A 16,165-nucleotide genomic window follows, 5' to 3' on the forward strand; every position below is an offset into this window, starting at 1 on the left:
TGTTCAGTCCTTCGTTATGTCTTCCCTGGAGTCCCTGATGCCAGTCTCTCCATTCAATCCTGTCCACATAGCCATCAGATTTGGCTTTTGGATTACGTCACTCTCCTCTTTAAGAACCTTCAATGGCTCTCTAGTGTCCACTACCAAAGTAACCACATGCTTCTTACACTTCTCTCCACAATATGCCCCGATACACCTGACCACCCACCTCCATGCCCTTCCCCTTGCCCAACTTTTCTCCCTGGAAGTTTACATAATTGTCTCCACGACCCTCTTGTTCTCCAGTATGTGCATCACCAGCAGGACAGACTTGCAGCACCTATTCTGGGTGAAAAAGAGAATCTTTTGGTGCTACCCTCAACCAACCTGGTCCTTTCTCCACTTGGATTCTTCTCAACATTGACCCTCTTGAAAGGATCATAAAAACTCACTTTAAGGCATATATGAGGAGTTTTGTCTCCCAGGAAGGTTTGCATTGTATCTCTAATGGTGGAGTCTCAGGCACTGACTTCCCAGGTGAAGGAAGGGTGCTTTTGGGCTGGGGCCGCCTTCCTGAAACCTCTGAAGAAACAGCACACCAGCACCTCCGTCAGCCAGCTGCATCCAGGATCAATGTTCCCCCTAGATCTGGTCCACGCTTTTGAAGCTTTGTAAGGCCCAGAAGTGAATTCCTAGCCTTTCTTTGAGCTGTCTTTGTCCAGGCATAGCTGTAGGAAAAATTGTGAAGTGGCATGAAAAAAGTGAAGGGTTTAGTGTAGTAAATTCTGTAATTTTTCTTTTAAAAAAAAAACCACTGCATTTTAAAAAATAAAAATACTATGTCCTATTGTAAGGTAAATGTATTTCTACATACACATATACACAAATACACTTAAGGGATAATTCAGTTGAGAGTCGTTATACATCTTTACTATAAAAATCCTTGGTTTACCCAAATTAATGTTTCTCCTGAAAATAAGAATTCTTGAATTACATTGGATTTGGGGGAACAACTACTAATCTATAGGATGTGAGCATCTGGTAGGTACCCAATATATTTTTTATACACCTGCATATAAAGTGCAAATACTCTGGGCTGGGCAACATGGTTTTCAGTTGCACGTGCGCACGCGCGTGCACGTGTGTGTGGTAATACATTCTTATGCATTCTATCCAAATGGTATTCTGAAACAATACTGTGGCTTTATTTGATGTACTTGTATTTTTTTCCCATTATGGTTGGTTTTGAATATACCCACAATCACTGTTGTCAAAGCAGTTCCCATTTCACTCTATAAATGTAGATTCATACAGTGGTGAAATTTATACAGTTGTGATTTCACAGTGATGAAAATCGACACTGAAGAGCTGTTTCAGCCCTGTTCATCTCACCTGCTGACTACAGGTGTACAGGAAGAATGCTGATTTCCTCTGTGCCAGCCTGGACATGACTGGTTACCCAGACTGGGCTTCCAAGGCAAACTCCACTGGTTCTAGTTTGTAAACTGTAAATGGAAACGGCTTTACTTCCTTACATATACACTTTCTACATAAAGCCCTAAAAAGCGGAAAAAAAGAAAAAAGAAAAAAATAAAGGGCATGAAACCAACCAGAAACTGCAAAAAGGACTCATCCATGAGAGGAAGAGGACCTTGCTGCCAGGCTGGTGGGGAAGCAGGAGATCCTAGAGACTCGGGGAGGCTGAAAAGTGGAACCCAGGGCAGAGGTTGGTGTGTGCCCACATGCACACACACACATGCACACACTCAGGCATATAATAGGAGCCCTGATAGAAAGAGCTGGAAACACAACTCTGGCATCTTAGGTGTCTCAGCCCACAGCCTTGCCCAAGCCCAGCAGAGGCTCACTCTGCCCCTTCTTATTTGCCCCTTTGCCCATGATTCTCAGATGTCAGAATCCAGGCTCTATCCCCATGGCTCCCTGTGGAATGTCCTGGGCACCTCCTCAGGGTACTGGGGAGACCACCATAGGGCAAGGCTCATCACAAGATAAGATTCAGGAGGCCTGGGTTCTCCCTCTGCTTCTGCCTCCATATCCGACTCAGATTCTTCTATTACAAAGAAACTCAAAGATCTCCCAGATGTCTTCCAGCTCCAACAGCAGATGATTATTTGGGAAAATAGTGAAATTCAGAGAATCAGTTTTTCAGAATGTTTTGGCTGCAAATAACAAAACACTTAGTATAAGATAACTAAATGACAAGGGCCGATTCATCACAGAAAATCCACAGTTCAGAGGGAGGTGATTCCAGGGTCATTGTGGTGGCTCTGAGAGATCAAGGACCCAGGCTCCCTCTGCCTTCTTTAGGGCTGCTGCTGCCTTCCTTCGTGGTGGCAAGATGGCTGCAGTGGCTCCAAGCTTTTCTTCTCATGTGGCAGCTTCTCAAGCAGGAAGACAATCAGTGAGGAAAGCCTTTCCCAGAAGCTTCCAGTGCTTCCCCTCAGGTCTCTTCGGCTAGAGCTGGGTCACAGGCCTAATCTTAGACCTGTCGCTGGACAAGGCGATAGGACTGACCAGTCATGGTCCCTATGCTTGGGCCAGGTAGAGATATGAAGAAATAAAAATTTGGGGTTCTATTAGCAAGAAAGGAAAGGGGAGCAGCCATTGGGTGACCAACAGTGCCTGCCATAATCAGGGGGAACGTGTTCAGGAGCAAGAAACCAAGAATATCTGGTTGTTGTAACCAGGAAGGACATTTATTGGAAGAAACGTGTGGTGTGAGTCTGGAGGAAACAGTCTGGAAAAAAACCAGGAAGCACAATAAATGCCTTTTAGCCGGAGTGGCTTGGTGTGGATTCCTCATCACAGTGGAAGAATTCTAGTGCTTCTGGGCTATGTGTCACTCATTCAAGATTGAAGTCTTGGCAGCAATATAGCATTGGCTCTGGCTGGGGTTCAGGCGTATGACCTGGATAGCTGAGTGCAGAGAGAAGGAGGGCTTGGCCTTTTTAGTCTCCAAGGTGGCCACCCACCAAGACCTTATATAAAAGGAGATTTCCCTCCAATAGGAAAGAGGAGTTGGATACTACTCGGCCAAAACAAAGCCAGATGGCCCAGCTAATATCCAGGAATTTGAAAAGCCCTTATTGAGCCTGTGGCCTGGGAAATGGGAAGGCAATGGCTGGACTGACTTATGGCCACCATGATTAATTACCAGGAAGCAATTCATGATACATGCTTCATATGATTTTGCAAGTTTTATTAACAGCTGGGTAAGTTTACTTTGATTATAACATGACTATCTATGTCCACTAACTTTGTAGTGTGGCTAGTTGTTCACAATTTTAAGAAATTATAAGAATAGAGTTGTTAAACAAAAAAAGACTTAGAAGGAACATTTAAAAAGTTACTTAGTCTTAGAGCTTGCCAGCTGGATACATCACACCTGAGTGAAGCTGTGGAAAGGCTCCGAGACACCAGAGCTGGAAACAATGCCCTCAGCTCCTGAACACGCTTGCGAGTCCCTGGAAGATCTGAGGTTCCTTTTTAAGCGGAAAGATAAGTAATGCCTTTTCACCTCAAAGTAAGGCCATTAAGCTCCAGATGATCCTCAATAAGGGACACCGTCCTCTCAATATTCAAGAATCACCTTCTACAGGGGCCTCTAGACTGCCCATTGTGGGATATGACCTAGGCGAAATCCTGCTTCTGTATTCTTTGGACTTGGCTCGATACCACTTTCAGCAACTCATGGAGCCAACTCAGCCTAGACAGTGAGAGGCTGAGACTCACAGAACCACCACCGCTCCTCGTCAGCAGGAAACAGTTACAGAAGACTGGACTTCATCCACTTTCCACCAAAGATTTGGGGTCTTGGACTCTTAAGGCAGGGGTAAATGTTACAGTAGGTAGCTAGTCAGGTACGAGCAGGGCAGGAGAAGGCTCCCCACCACACACACACCAAAGTGTTGGGCAACCATCAGGTGATGGCCAGGTGGTTGTTAACAGTTTGTTTAAAGTAATAATTGGTCACAGCTGGCGCCAGGGAACGGTAGACTTCTGCTAGATAGAAAACACCTGAAACTGATCAGCAGCTTCCCAATAAGATCCTGAAAGTATGCCAACAAATCAAACCCCCAAGTCAAGATGTCAAGCTGTGCACTTGGTTTCTTGAGTCGCCTGCTTGGCCCTCTTCCAAGTTGTACTTTCCTTCTTTCCTTTCCTGTTTTTCCTTACTGGCCTAAAGCTTTTAAAATAAACTTCCACTCCTGCTCTGAAAAAAAAAAATTGCTTAGTCAAAATTTATTTCAAGGCCTGAGAACATTCAGACTAATCAAAATGGCACTACTGTAACTTCTTTTTTTTCTTTTTCTTTTATTTTTATTTTTTATATTTTTGAGACAGAGTCTTGCTCTGTTGCCCAGTCTGGAGGGCAGTGGCGCGATCTCGGCTCACTGCAAAATCTCCACCTCCTGGGTTCAAGTGATTCTCCTGCCTCAGCCTCCTGAGTAGCTGGGATTATAGGTGCACGCAACCACACTCGGCTAATTTTTTGTAGCTTTAGTAGAGACAGGGTTTCACTATGTTAGCCAGGATGGTCTCAATCTCCTGACCTCGTGATCCGCCTGCATCGACCTCCCCAAGTGCTGGGATTACAGGCGTGAGCCATCGTGCCCAGCCTTGTAACTTCTTATAATAGATAATATAAAACTTTGAAAAATGTAGATACAGTTAACTAACCTCTATGCACCATACCATTCCATCTTAAAAGCAATGGCTGTTTAACAAAATGGAAGGTGACAACAAAGTATCAAAGAACATTCACACACTTAGAGAACATAATTAACAGCAAGCTAGTCAGACAAAACAAACACAAATGTTTTCACATTTTTCATGTTTATTTTTAACTTTGCTTCATAAAGCCACATATAATTGAGGCTTCTTTCAAGTATAGGATTTCTAATATTAAAAATAATATTTTCTACATAGCTCTATAAAGAAATGAAAAAAGCCACAAGTTGCATTGTTTACCATAAATTCATACACCAAAAAGTAAAACACAATCCAATTAAATTTGTACATGTTTTCCTTTTGTCCAACAACTGTTTCAGATGTTTTTCTATGTACTTTCAAAATATTTTTATTAAAGTCAGTTCAAATTCATTTATGCAGATTAGGAAAAAAATGATCCATAGTGAATTATTTTTAAAATTACCTTCTATATACTTCTATCCCTCCACCAAACCAACCACCAAATCTATTACTAAAGTGAACAATAATGCAATATACTGTTTGAAGGGGCCCAACGCAATCTGTAATCTTAATTTTCTAAATATCCAAAGATTTCAACTTTCTGCCAATATCAACAAAAAGACTCAAGTGGCCAAAAATCACAGTCAGTAGGACGAAAAAAATCTACAGTATGAAGATTGTTTAACAAAACCTATGCCTTTCTCTCAGGCTACAAGCATTCTTAGACTAGCATTAAATTACATTGTGTGTATACAACTACACCAGTTTAGATTTGTCCTGGAACATATAGTTACATTAACAATAAATAATTTTATAAGTATTTTATAGTTTAATTGGCTCTTAGGCTAGAGGGAAAACAAGCAGTGTGTGTGTGTGTGTGTGTGTGTGTGTGTGTTAAGAAACTGGTACATATAAACGAACGGCTATGTGTTCCTTTAAATTTTTTTTTTATGTGTTCACTTAAATCTTGAGGAAACCTAAAGATGAAGTCTGTTGTGTCTTTGTTTTTCCTAAAAAAGGAAAAAAAATCAAAGTCAAGAAAAATGTTAAAGTCTTACAGATATCTACAAGAATATCTACTCTGAAGAAGAAAGAAGTGTTATCCAACAAAAAGGAGATCTATAGATTAAAAAAAGGTTATCTTACTGTCTTAACAACAATAAAGATCTGCAGAGGGAGTCCAGACTACTTAGAACTGAGGCAGCTCTATACAGAAATGAAAATGGTGCAACGATGTGACTGCCCAGATAATGACTAAAGCCAGGTGCAGTGGCTCAGGCCTGTAATCCCAGCATTTTAAGAGGTTGAGGTGGGAGGATTGCTTGAGGCAAGAGTTTGAGACCAGCCTAGGCAACGTAGGGAGACCCTATCTCTACAAAAAGATTTTAAAATTTAGCTGAGCACAGTGGCTTCCCCTGTAGTCTCAACTACTCAGGAGGCTGAGGTGAGAGAATTGCTTGAGCCCAGGAGGTCAAGGCTGCCATAAACCTTGATCACCATTGTACTCCAACCTGGGTGACAGGGCAAGACCCTGTGTCAATAAATAAATAAATGAAAGAAAGAAAAAAAAAGAAAATGACAAAAAACAAAATTTCACAAATGTCTTCATGCTTATAATAATATATTAATGCATCATATATCACAAATACAAAGTCTGGAGTTTTCCCCTTAGGCTTATAATAAACTATAAAACTCCTATTTAATGTATTTACTTTTATAAGTCTTCTCTGTTTAGGAGTATATGCTATACAAGTACATACATGCTGGGTTTTTGCCAAGAGAACTACAGTTCTCATCTCAAATTAGTGACTTGCCTTTTAACCCATACTTACATACATTTCATTTCCATTATAAGACACTTAATACCCTTCTAGTGGTACATTCTAATCAACATATTTTGAAAATCTTGATTTTTAAATAAAGCTTGTTATATATTAAATAAATGAAACCTGTTAATAATTTAACAGTTGAAGCACAAGATAGTAATTACGTTGTTTTGTTTAAACTAGTTCACAGCTGTAGGAAAGTGTTTGATTTTACAACTATGACCGAGGTGAGACTGGACAGTTTTAAGCAGTGAAATACTAGAATACAGTGAATGAATAAATAAGATTTTTTTTTAATCAGTGGCCATTCATTATTTTGCTTTTAGGAACCTGGAAGAAATGGTCTTCTTTAAGTTTCAAATGTTCTGGTAAATGTAGGCGTTTCTTAGCTTCCTCAATATCACCTTGAATTGCTGAAAAAAGTGACTCTAAAGAATCAAAGTTCTTTCAGGTCTGAGGTAGCCAAGGATGGCCACATTGAATATCTCGCCGCAGAAGTCCTCTTTGAAGATACCCACGATATGCCTTTCCATGGCCTTATTTGTGTTCTTAGAGTATGGGTTCCATCCTATTCTCATGACCATCTTATAGACATCTCCACTTCCAGCACTGGCCCAACCATAAGAAATGCCAGTGCATGCATCAGCTGGAAGAGTACTACTTGTTCAGGAAAGTTCGCTGTGGCCATGCCCAGTGCTTGGATCCACAGCACCTGGCCTGGGCAGAAGTAGAGCAGGTGCCTCAGAATGCAGTCCTCTCGCTCGGGGCACGGGCTGTGGCCCAGTCCACGCATTGCCCAGACCCCCGCACAAGGGGGTCCATCGGGGGACTGGGTGTGAACTCTGTGCTGGGGCAGACGCCCATGACACGTGGTGGTGGGTGGGTCTCTCACGCCGCCGCCCCCAGGAATAGTTTCTGAGGCAGCTGGACTAGGGAGTACTGTCATCTGCACCTGCTTCTCCCACACACTTCTCTGATGGAGGCCCCCAAGGACGACACTGATGGGAGCAGAGGCTTCTCAGGGATGATTTGGGGATGATTTGGATGGGGAAGGCAGAGAGAAGAAACAGGCAGTCTTGGATTATGCAAGTTCTACTGTATTGATGCAAAACTTCAATTCGTCCACACCACCTCCATTTAAACTGAATCAAACACGTGTTCGCACAGCATCAGTTTCACTATGTCTGAGGCCCCAGACCCAGGTTGGGGAGAGGTTTGCCTAAGCGTGCTGCAAGACCACGCACAGCCAGCGATGTGCAAGTGCACACCTGCACCCACACAGGCGAACACAGCCCAAACATGTGCAGGCGCACAGTGCCGTCTCTCGGCCGACAGACTGCGAAGGGAAGTGAAGTGGGACCCGAGCTGGGTGGTAGGCCAGTGAAAATCCTGAACTGGCTGCTCCTGGCTCCGGAGAGTGCAGATTCATAGGGTATGTTGAGGTGAATGCATGGGTTTTAATGCGTGCTAAGTGACCTCTTTGATGGAGATTTCAGGGTAAGGTTCAATCCTTACACTTCATGACAGCCCTGGCTCCCACCTCGGCCATCATCTTAGGACAAGTCAAACATCCTCTCCAACAACCACTACAATTCAGACACTTCAGATATTTAAGTTCTTCCCCTTGGTGCAAACAAACCCAGCAATGGCAGTTATTGCATCATCTAAAAAGAAACATTCTCTTCTCAATTAAACTCATTCTTGAGTATTCAAATCCAGTGACTAGGCAATTTTAATTATCTTCTCTAAAGCAAACAGAAATTTCCGCCAGATTATCAGGCCCACGTAACTTCCTGAAGCCAGTCCCTGAGGGAGCATCACCAAGTCTCCTACTTAGACCACCGGGCTTGAGGCAGCTCTGGACACCTTGAGCACAGTCAGGGAGAGTGGGAGAAGGGAGCAGAGGGGCGCCACCTGCTCCTACCATCTGGGTCCCTCTGCATCTCAGTCCCCTTCAGCTGGAGCCCTCCCACTGCTCGCATACACCTCATACTCAGATTTCCAACTGAAATCCTCTTCCCCCTCTCTGGCCAGGCCACAGGCTCTTTCTTGTCTTGGTGAAGCCACAGGTGTGTGACAGCTTGGTCTCCATTTGCCCACCAAACCCAGCCTCCTCACCACTGGCCCCTCAAGTCCTGCTCTCCTCAAGACTTCTTTCCTGACTATCCTGCCCCCAGTCGACCCTGCACCCCAACCTTGCTCTCTTCTCCACCATCACTAAGGAAGGCTTTTCTTGCCTATCAGACAACAAGCTTCTTCCCCGGGCAATTTATTTTCCCTAGCTCAAAGGTTACCATTCACCCTTGGTGTTTATTGACATGATTTCACTGAACTACAGATGTAGTATGTGTGGCAGCTGGGGTGTGGGGGAGAAACAAAGGTGGCCTATACCATCTACATGTGACATTCCTTTCAGTTTTCCTTCCCAGTTCGTTTGTTTCTTTGTTCTTGCATCAAACATTGCCCATTTATCATTTGTCTGGTATTGTGAAAGACATTGGGCATAAAATAAGATAAATAAGATACAATTTCTCCCCTCAGCCCCCAAGGGAGTTCAGAGTCTAGTAGGACAGTAGTTAGAGGTTCACAGCAGATAGCTACAATACAGTGTAGTGAGTGCAGTGATAAGGCATTGTGGGAGTGATGCAGAGGGGGTCCGAACCTGGGTGGGGAGGAGGCTCAGCTAAACGTTGAAGGATGAGTAGGCAATAGCCAGGGGAAGGTGGGGGCAGGGGAAGGGAGATCAAGGGATAGCGGTGTAGCAGGGAAAGGAAACTGTGGAAGGCACCATGACGTGTGCTGAGAACTGAGGGTAGTTTGGAGTTGTTGGAACTGAGGTTGGTGAGCGATGAGGCCAGAACTGCTCTAACTCTGGGGGGTGCCATACATACTGCAGTCGTCATGATAGGTAGCCCCTGTTGTGCACAAATTTTGTGGCTTTAGTCCATGGCCCTGAATGTGGCTGAGAGGTAAAGCTAAGCTTGGTGATAAGGACTACAATCTGATAAGGACTGAAGAACTTGAACTTCAGCCTCATGCTATCCCCAGGTGACTGAGCCCCCACCATGCTGTGTCCCTCTGGGCACCCATATGCTGGTCTTTTCCTTCTCACCCCTTACTCCTTAGATCACAGGCTGTTAGAACTAGAAGAAACTTTAAATGCCATCAAAGGCAATCCCTTCTTTCAACAAATAAAATAACACTAAAGCAAATAAAGGCCCAGAAAAGGGATTGGTTTGCCAGAGGTCACATAGTCAGTGGTAAAATCTTCCAGGTCTGTTCTTCCCCCAGACCCACTTACCTACTGGCAATATCCTCAACATACACCCTGCCCCCCGCAACTTCTCTTGGTGTTTTCTTTCAGGCATTTGGATGTGGCTGAGGCTGATTTGCCAAATCCCCTCCCTAAACCTTACAATTAATGAATTGGGGGTGGGTCCTGGCAGTTGGACAATGAGGCCCCTGGAGAGGTTTATTGGGGAACTGTAGGAAATGCACTTCCTTCCTGAGCAAACTTCCAGAAGTGCCAGGTGCTCCTGGATGTGTGGGAAGGACCTGCACACAGCCACTGGGTAGAAATTCTCAAAGGAAGTTTGGAAGAAGGGGAGCCTTGGGAGACACACAAATGTAAGGCAGCAGAGCTCCCATCTTTAACATTTCCCCTCACCCCTTTGGGAAAGACTGCCAGAGACACCTGTGCAGCCTGGTGTGTGGTCTGGGGTGACTGTAGAGAGGGGCAGTCAAAGGAAGAGAGACTTTCCTGTTGCCACCTACTTGGTAGTGTCATCGGGGTTGGGGTCGGGGGCAAACACTTGGAATTTCAGGCCATGATCAGGGAGGGTGCAGTGGTCCCCCCACTCCGCCCTCATGATGCTGGGAGGGCTGGAAGGAGCCTAGAATGCTCAGAAGCCCCTGGTGCCTGTGCAGCTGTAGGCCTGGGTTGCACATGTGTCAATTCTGTGTATCAACAGCAGGTGTTTATCCTCTCTTCCCCTATTTTCTCTCCCCTTGATGTCAGGCTGTCCCGTGACTTGTTTTGGCCAATGGAATATGAGAGCAACACTAGCAGGAGCTTTAAATGGGTTTGTGTTTTGGCTTCATCTCCTGAGCTTTCCGGGTTATGGGGAGAGCTTGTCCTGAGTGTCTGCTAGTTCCAGGACGAAGACCCACAGTCTGAAGCAGAGCCACAACATCCGACGTGCAGGCTATTGAATGAGAAATAAATACAATTGCCATCTGAGATTTCAGGGTTGTTTGTTAAGCAGCATGGTCAGAGCAAACCCTAGCATACAGTTATTTTGAGAAAGACTGAAAACACAAATGACCAGTGACTTAACACAAAAAGGTTTTCTTCTCTCATGTAAAAATCCAAAGGTAGGCCATCCAAGGAGTCACCAAGACCCAGGACCCTTCCAGCTTTCAGTTTCATCCTGTCCAGGTTGTGGCCTTCATCTTCATGATCCAAAGTGGAGTGAGTGATCAGAGTCCACATTCTAGCCAGCAGGAAGTAAGGTTGAGGGATGGCAGAAGGACATGCCTGTCCCTTTAAGGAGACTTCCTAAAAGTTTTACACCGGGAGTAATTTTGAAAATATTTAACGACCAGTAAGGCGTGGGTTTCAGTTAATCAGAATGAACGCCAGCTATAAACAACAGGTACATCTCTACCTGGGCATGGGGGGTAACTATCAGCCCTGATCACATCTTTCCACTTACAGATCTCATTGGCAGATCTTAGTCACATGACCACACATAGCTTCAAGGAAGCCTGGGAAGCACAGTCTTTACTCCAGACAGCCTTGGATCCAAACACAAGTTGGAGGTTCTAGTATTGAGGGAGAAGGAGAAGGTATTTACAGTGGGACAGCTAGTGTCTCTGCTACGTAATTAAAGACACTTGGCAGATCTCTTGGTACAGGTCCATAAGCCCTTTCCACAATTTTAAAAAGAATTTTCCAAGTTTCTCTGAAAACTTTCATGAAAAAGTATTTTTCATAAATCATTAGTCAGCAGAATCTGACCTGATGTGTCTGTTCAATTTGGGGCGAATATTCATACATTTGCTGCAGAAATATAATGTGTTTGATTATGAGGTACTATCCTGGATCCCTCTACATACATACAGTATGTATACACATATGCATATATGCATGTACACAGTATTACCTTTATAAAATCTAAAAAAAGCCTGAACTTGAAGCACGTTTGCAGGGTTTTGGATAAATCAGGTGATCATACATCCCAGTTTTACAATTGTAGTCCTGGTGAAATTATTGATAGCTCCCCCACCCCTCCTTTACACTTTCAAAATTGGCTGGTTTGCATGATAAATTATATGGTCAACCTGTGGATAAGGGATTGTGTGTCTGTACAAAGTTAAGCTCTCAATAAACGGCAGCAGTTATTACAATTCCCAAGTCGAGCTCTTATGGCCCCTGTGTATATACAAGAATATACTAAAATTTTTTAAGGTAGCCATTCAGTTCCTCACACCTAAACAGTACCCTCATCCCGATTTTGGCACCATTCTTTATGAATTGGCTTCCAAGACTGCGTGGCAGCCAACTTCATCCCAGCTGCCTCTTAGTGGTCACAGGCTTGGAAGTAGCGAGCACTAAATCAAGGCTGTTTTATTGAAGCAGAAAAGGGACTAGCACGTTTTGAATGTTGACAGGCTTTTCTTTCTTTATTTATGGTGAATTTAAAAATAGGCCTGGAGATGACTTTTCGCAGCTGAATTCTGCATTCATGGTATCCCCTTTCCACAGGAGAGATGTGGAGAACATCCGACTGGAAAGTCCGTTTCTTGATTTGAGGTTCTTCCCCCAGGTTCCACAGTCAGGAGCTCAACTCCTGGGACAGGCGTCAGTGTCTGTCTAAGCAGGGCCAGGCCTGAGCAGCACTGTAGATGGTCCCTTTCTGTTTCCTCCTCCCTGCATTCCCTCACCATCCCCGCTCGACTTACCCTCTTCCAATTTCCCACAGCAAAGCACAGTGTGATATTTCCCAAACTTGGCTCATCTCCACTTGCATCTGGGGGTGTTGGAAAACACAGATTGCTGAGCCCTGCCCCCAGGAGAGTGATCGAGGAGGCTGGGGCCAAGGCCACGAATCTGTATTTTTAACTGTCCCCTTGGTGATTCTGAAGAGCACCCTAGATCAAGAAACACTGGGCTGGGCACGGCGGCTCATGCCTGTCATCCCAGCACTTTGGGAGGCCGAGGTGGGAGGATCACTTGAGGTCAGCAGTTCGAGACCAGTCTGGCCAACATGGTGAAACCCCGTCTCTACTAAAAATACAAAAATTAGCCAGGCATGGTGGTGCACACCTGTAATCCCAGCTACTTGGGAGGCTGAGGCACGAGAATCACTTGAGCCTGGGAGGTGCAGGTTGCAGTGAGCCAAGACCACGTCACTGCACTACAGCCTGGTTGACAGAATGAGACTCCATCTCCAAAAACAAAAGAAAAAAGAAAAAAAAGAAACACTGGCATAGTGCAATGAGCAAGGGCTTTGGAATCAGACTGGAGTTCAAATCCAGCTTCTGCCACTGTGGTCATGGGCCATTACTAAGCTTCTCTGAGTCTCAGTTTGCCCATTTGTAAAAGGTGAAAATTGAGGAAAAAAACCAACAACAACTATATATAGTTGTTGTTATTGTTGTTTTGAAGGGTAGCATTTTGCTCTGTTGCCTGGGCTGGAGTGCAATGGTGTGATCAGCTCACTGCAACCTTAAACTCCTGGGCTTAAGTGATCTTCCCACTTTAGCCTCCCGTGAGTAGCTAGGACTACAGGCACCTGCCACCGTGCCTAGATAATTTTTTAAATTGTCGTAGAGAGAGATTCTCACTATGTTGTCGAGGCTAGTCTCGAACTTCTGGCCTCAAGCAATCCTCCTGCCTCAGCCTCCCGAAGTGTTGGGATTATAGGTCTGAGGCACCACACTCAGCCAAAACAATGTATTTAAAGATCCTGAAACCATAATTGGCAGATTAAAAGGACTCAATAAATATTAATTCCCCCCAAGTTCTGAATCAAAATAAAGCATAATTGATTAATAAGACAGTTGTGGGTTACTCTTCCAGAGAGACCAGCCCAGCATTTAAAGGGGGAGGGACAAAGTGTTAAGACCAAGAATCAATTCTCTCGCTGGGTACAGTGGCTCAGCACCCATAATCCAAGCATGTGGGGTTGCAGTGCGCTGTGTTTACACCACTGCACTCCAGCCTGGGCAACAGGCTGTCTCAAAAAACAAAAGAAGAAAAAAAAATTAATTATTCCCTAGACTTTGGTGGAAATGTTTGAGGGGAACAGGAGAGATCTTCCTAGCCCCTGTAAATTATACCTAAAGGATTTCTTTTATATATATATATATTTTTTTAAGACAGAGTTTTGCTCTTGTTGCCCAGGCTGGAGTGCAATGGCATGACCTTGGCTCACTACAACCTCCACCTTCTAGGTTCAAGCAACTCTCCTGCCTCAGCCTCCCAAGTAGCTGGGATTACAGGTGCCTGCCACCACGCCTGGCTAATTTTTTTTTGTATTTTTAGCAAAGACGGGATTTCACCATGTTGGCCAGGCTGGTCTCTAACTCCTGATGTCAGGTGATCTGCCCGTCTCGGACTCCCAAAGTGCTGGGATTACAGGCATGAGCCATCTCGCCCAGCCGATTTCCTATCTTAATGGAAAAATTTTAAAACCTTTACCCTTTATTTTTCCCTTCTTGCCAATAATCCTTTTCCTGTCCCTCATTTCAAAATCAGATTGGTCTGATTCTATCATGCCAAAACTACTGGCTAATTTTAGCTTATATTTGATAGAATGACAGCCTGTGGGGGGAAAGTTGATTAAGTCTGTTTCTTTTGTCATGATCATAGTATAGTCCCTATATGATATTTACTCAGCTCTCTTTGCCTTGGGACAGGGATGACAGGATGCAATGGTGAGCTATCAATCACTGATAATGGCTTTGGTAGGCTTTCATGATGGCCACAACCATGTTCCATGTCCTGTAAATTCATAGCTCCACATCCATAGGATGGAGCCACAGGTGGAAGTGGTTCTTGGAGGAAGGTGGTGGAGAGGACTCTTTTTGGCATGAATGCTGAAAGGCTTTCTCCAGCTCTCCAATAACAACAAAAGCAGTTTTGTCTCCCATGTTGTTGCATGCAGTCAACAAATATTTATCAGTTGCTTGTTTGATTTTATGTTTTTATATCTGCAATTTCTCTAAAATCTTTAGGAATCTAAAGTTCTTGGTTCTAGGAATCTAGTTCTTGGTTATGGGAGAGGCATGGAGGGGGAGAGATGAAGTGTGAGATTAGATAACATTTTATAGTTTAACTTTTACATTTCTGCTATATTGTGTGGCTATATGGCTTAATGAGAAAAGATGGTCTTTGGAGTTTGACATGCTTGGTTTCAGATCTTGCCCCCACCATGCTATTATTGAGGATAAACTCTCAGTGGCATAACCCAGTGAAACTTTATCTCATCTAAGTCATAGTCTTAGTGCAGGGAGCAGAGGGCAGGATGAAGGGTGCCCTGCTCCATATAGTCATTCAGGGATCCAAACTCCTCCCGTCTTCATCACATGGCTCCATGGTACCCAGGGTCATCCAGATAGTGATGTGAAAAAGGGAAGTGGAAGCTCATCTGCAAAGTCTTTATGGGCCAGGCCTGAAAGTGGAAAAAATCACTTCTGTCCCCATTTCAGTGGCCAGAACTCAGTCATGTGGCCTGCCTAACTGCAAGAGAGCTAGGAAATGTAGTTGAGCATGTGTCTAAAAATGAAGAAAATGGATACTAATGAGCATTAAAAGGTTCTGCCACAGCTATTCATCAGCTTTGTGACCTTGAGCAAATGACTTCAACTTTCTTAGCCTCAGTTCACTCATCTGTAAAATGGGAGTAATACAGATCTCATGGGACTGTTGTGAGACTTAGAGGAAATAGTATACATGACGTTCTTGATACCCAGTGCGTCCTTCCCATTTTAAATATACAGATAAGCAGTTTTTCCTTCCTCTGGGCAACTCCAAATATTGACTAACTGAAAGTTGGCCTTCAGCAAACTTTTATGTCATTAGGGGAATATGGATCAGCACCCACAGCTCCTATGCCCTGGGAGTAGAGGGTTGAGTTTGGGTGATCTCTCAGGGAGGCAGCAAGGTGGTCCCTGAATCTTGGGGGAGTTTGTCTTAAGGTCTTTTCGCAACATATGTGAAAGTTTTGCTGAGCTATTATCTGAATAACCAGGAACAGTGGTTCTCTAGTTACCTCGAGGAAAGTACCAGAACAAAATGATTTCCATGCAGCACCAAGCATTTATGTTAACAGAAGTAAAAAAAATCTGATGGAACTACTGGACTATTACAAAGACTTTGGAAGAATCTTTCCTTCTCTTGAGATCTTTAAGAAAAGGTCAGTTTCTTTTTTCTTTTTTTTTCTTTTTTCTTTTCTCCTTCCTTCCTTCCTTCCTTCTTCTTTTTCTTTCTTTCCCTCCCTCCCTCCCTCCCTCCCTCCCTCTCTCTCTCTCTCTTTCTTTCTTTCTTTTTCTTTCTTTCTCTCTCTCTCTCTTTCTTTCTTTCTTTCTTTCTTTCTTTCTTTCTTTCTTTCTTTCTTTCTTTCTTTCTTTCTTTCTTTCTT

General features: G+C 43.9%; 1 pseudogene; it reads right to left on the minus strand.

Moving 5' to 3' along the window:
* Window positions 1-6,815: 6,815 nt before the first annotated feature.
* LOC105536438 lies at window positions 6,816-8,067 on the minus strand (annotated as a pseudogene).
* Window positions 8,068-16,165: the final 8,098 nt, after the last annotated feature.

This window comes from Mandrillus leucophaeus, unplaced genomic scaffold, assembly GCF_000951045.1.
Source record: "Mandrillus leucophaeus isolate KB7577 unplaced genomic scaffold, Mleu.le_1.0 Scaffold159, whole genome shotgun sequence".
NCBI lineage: Eukaryota > Metazoa > Chordata > Mammalia > Primates > Cercopithecidae > Mandrillus > Mandrillus leucophaeus.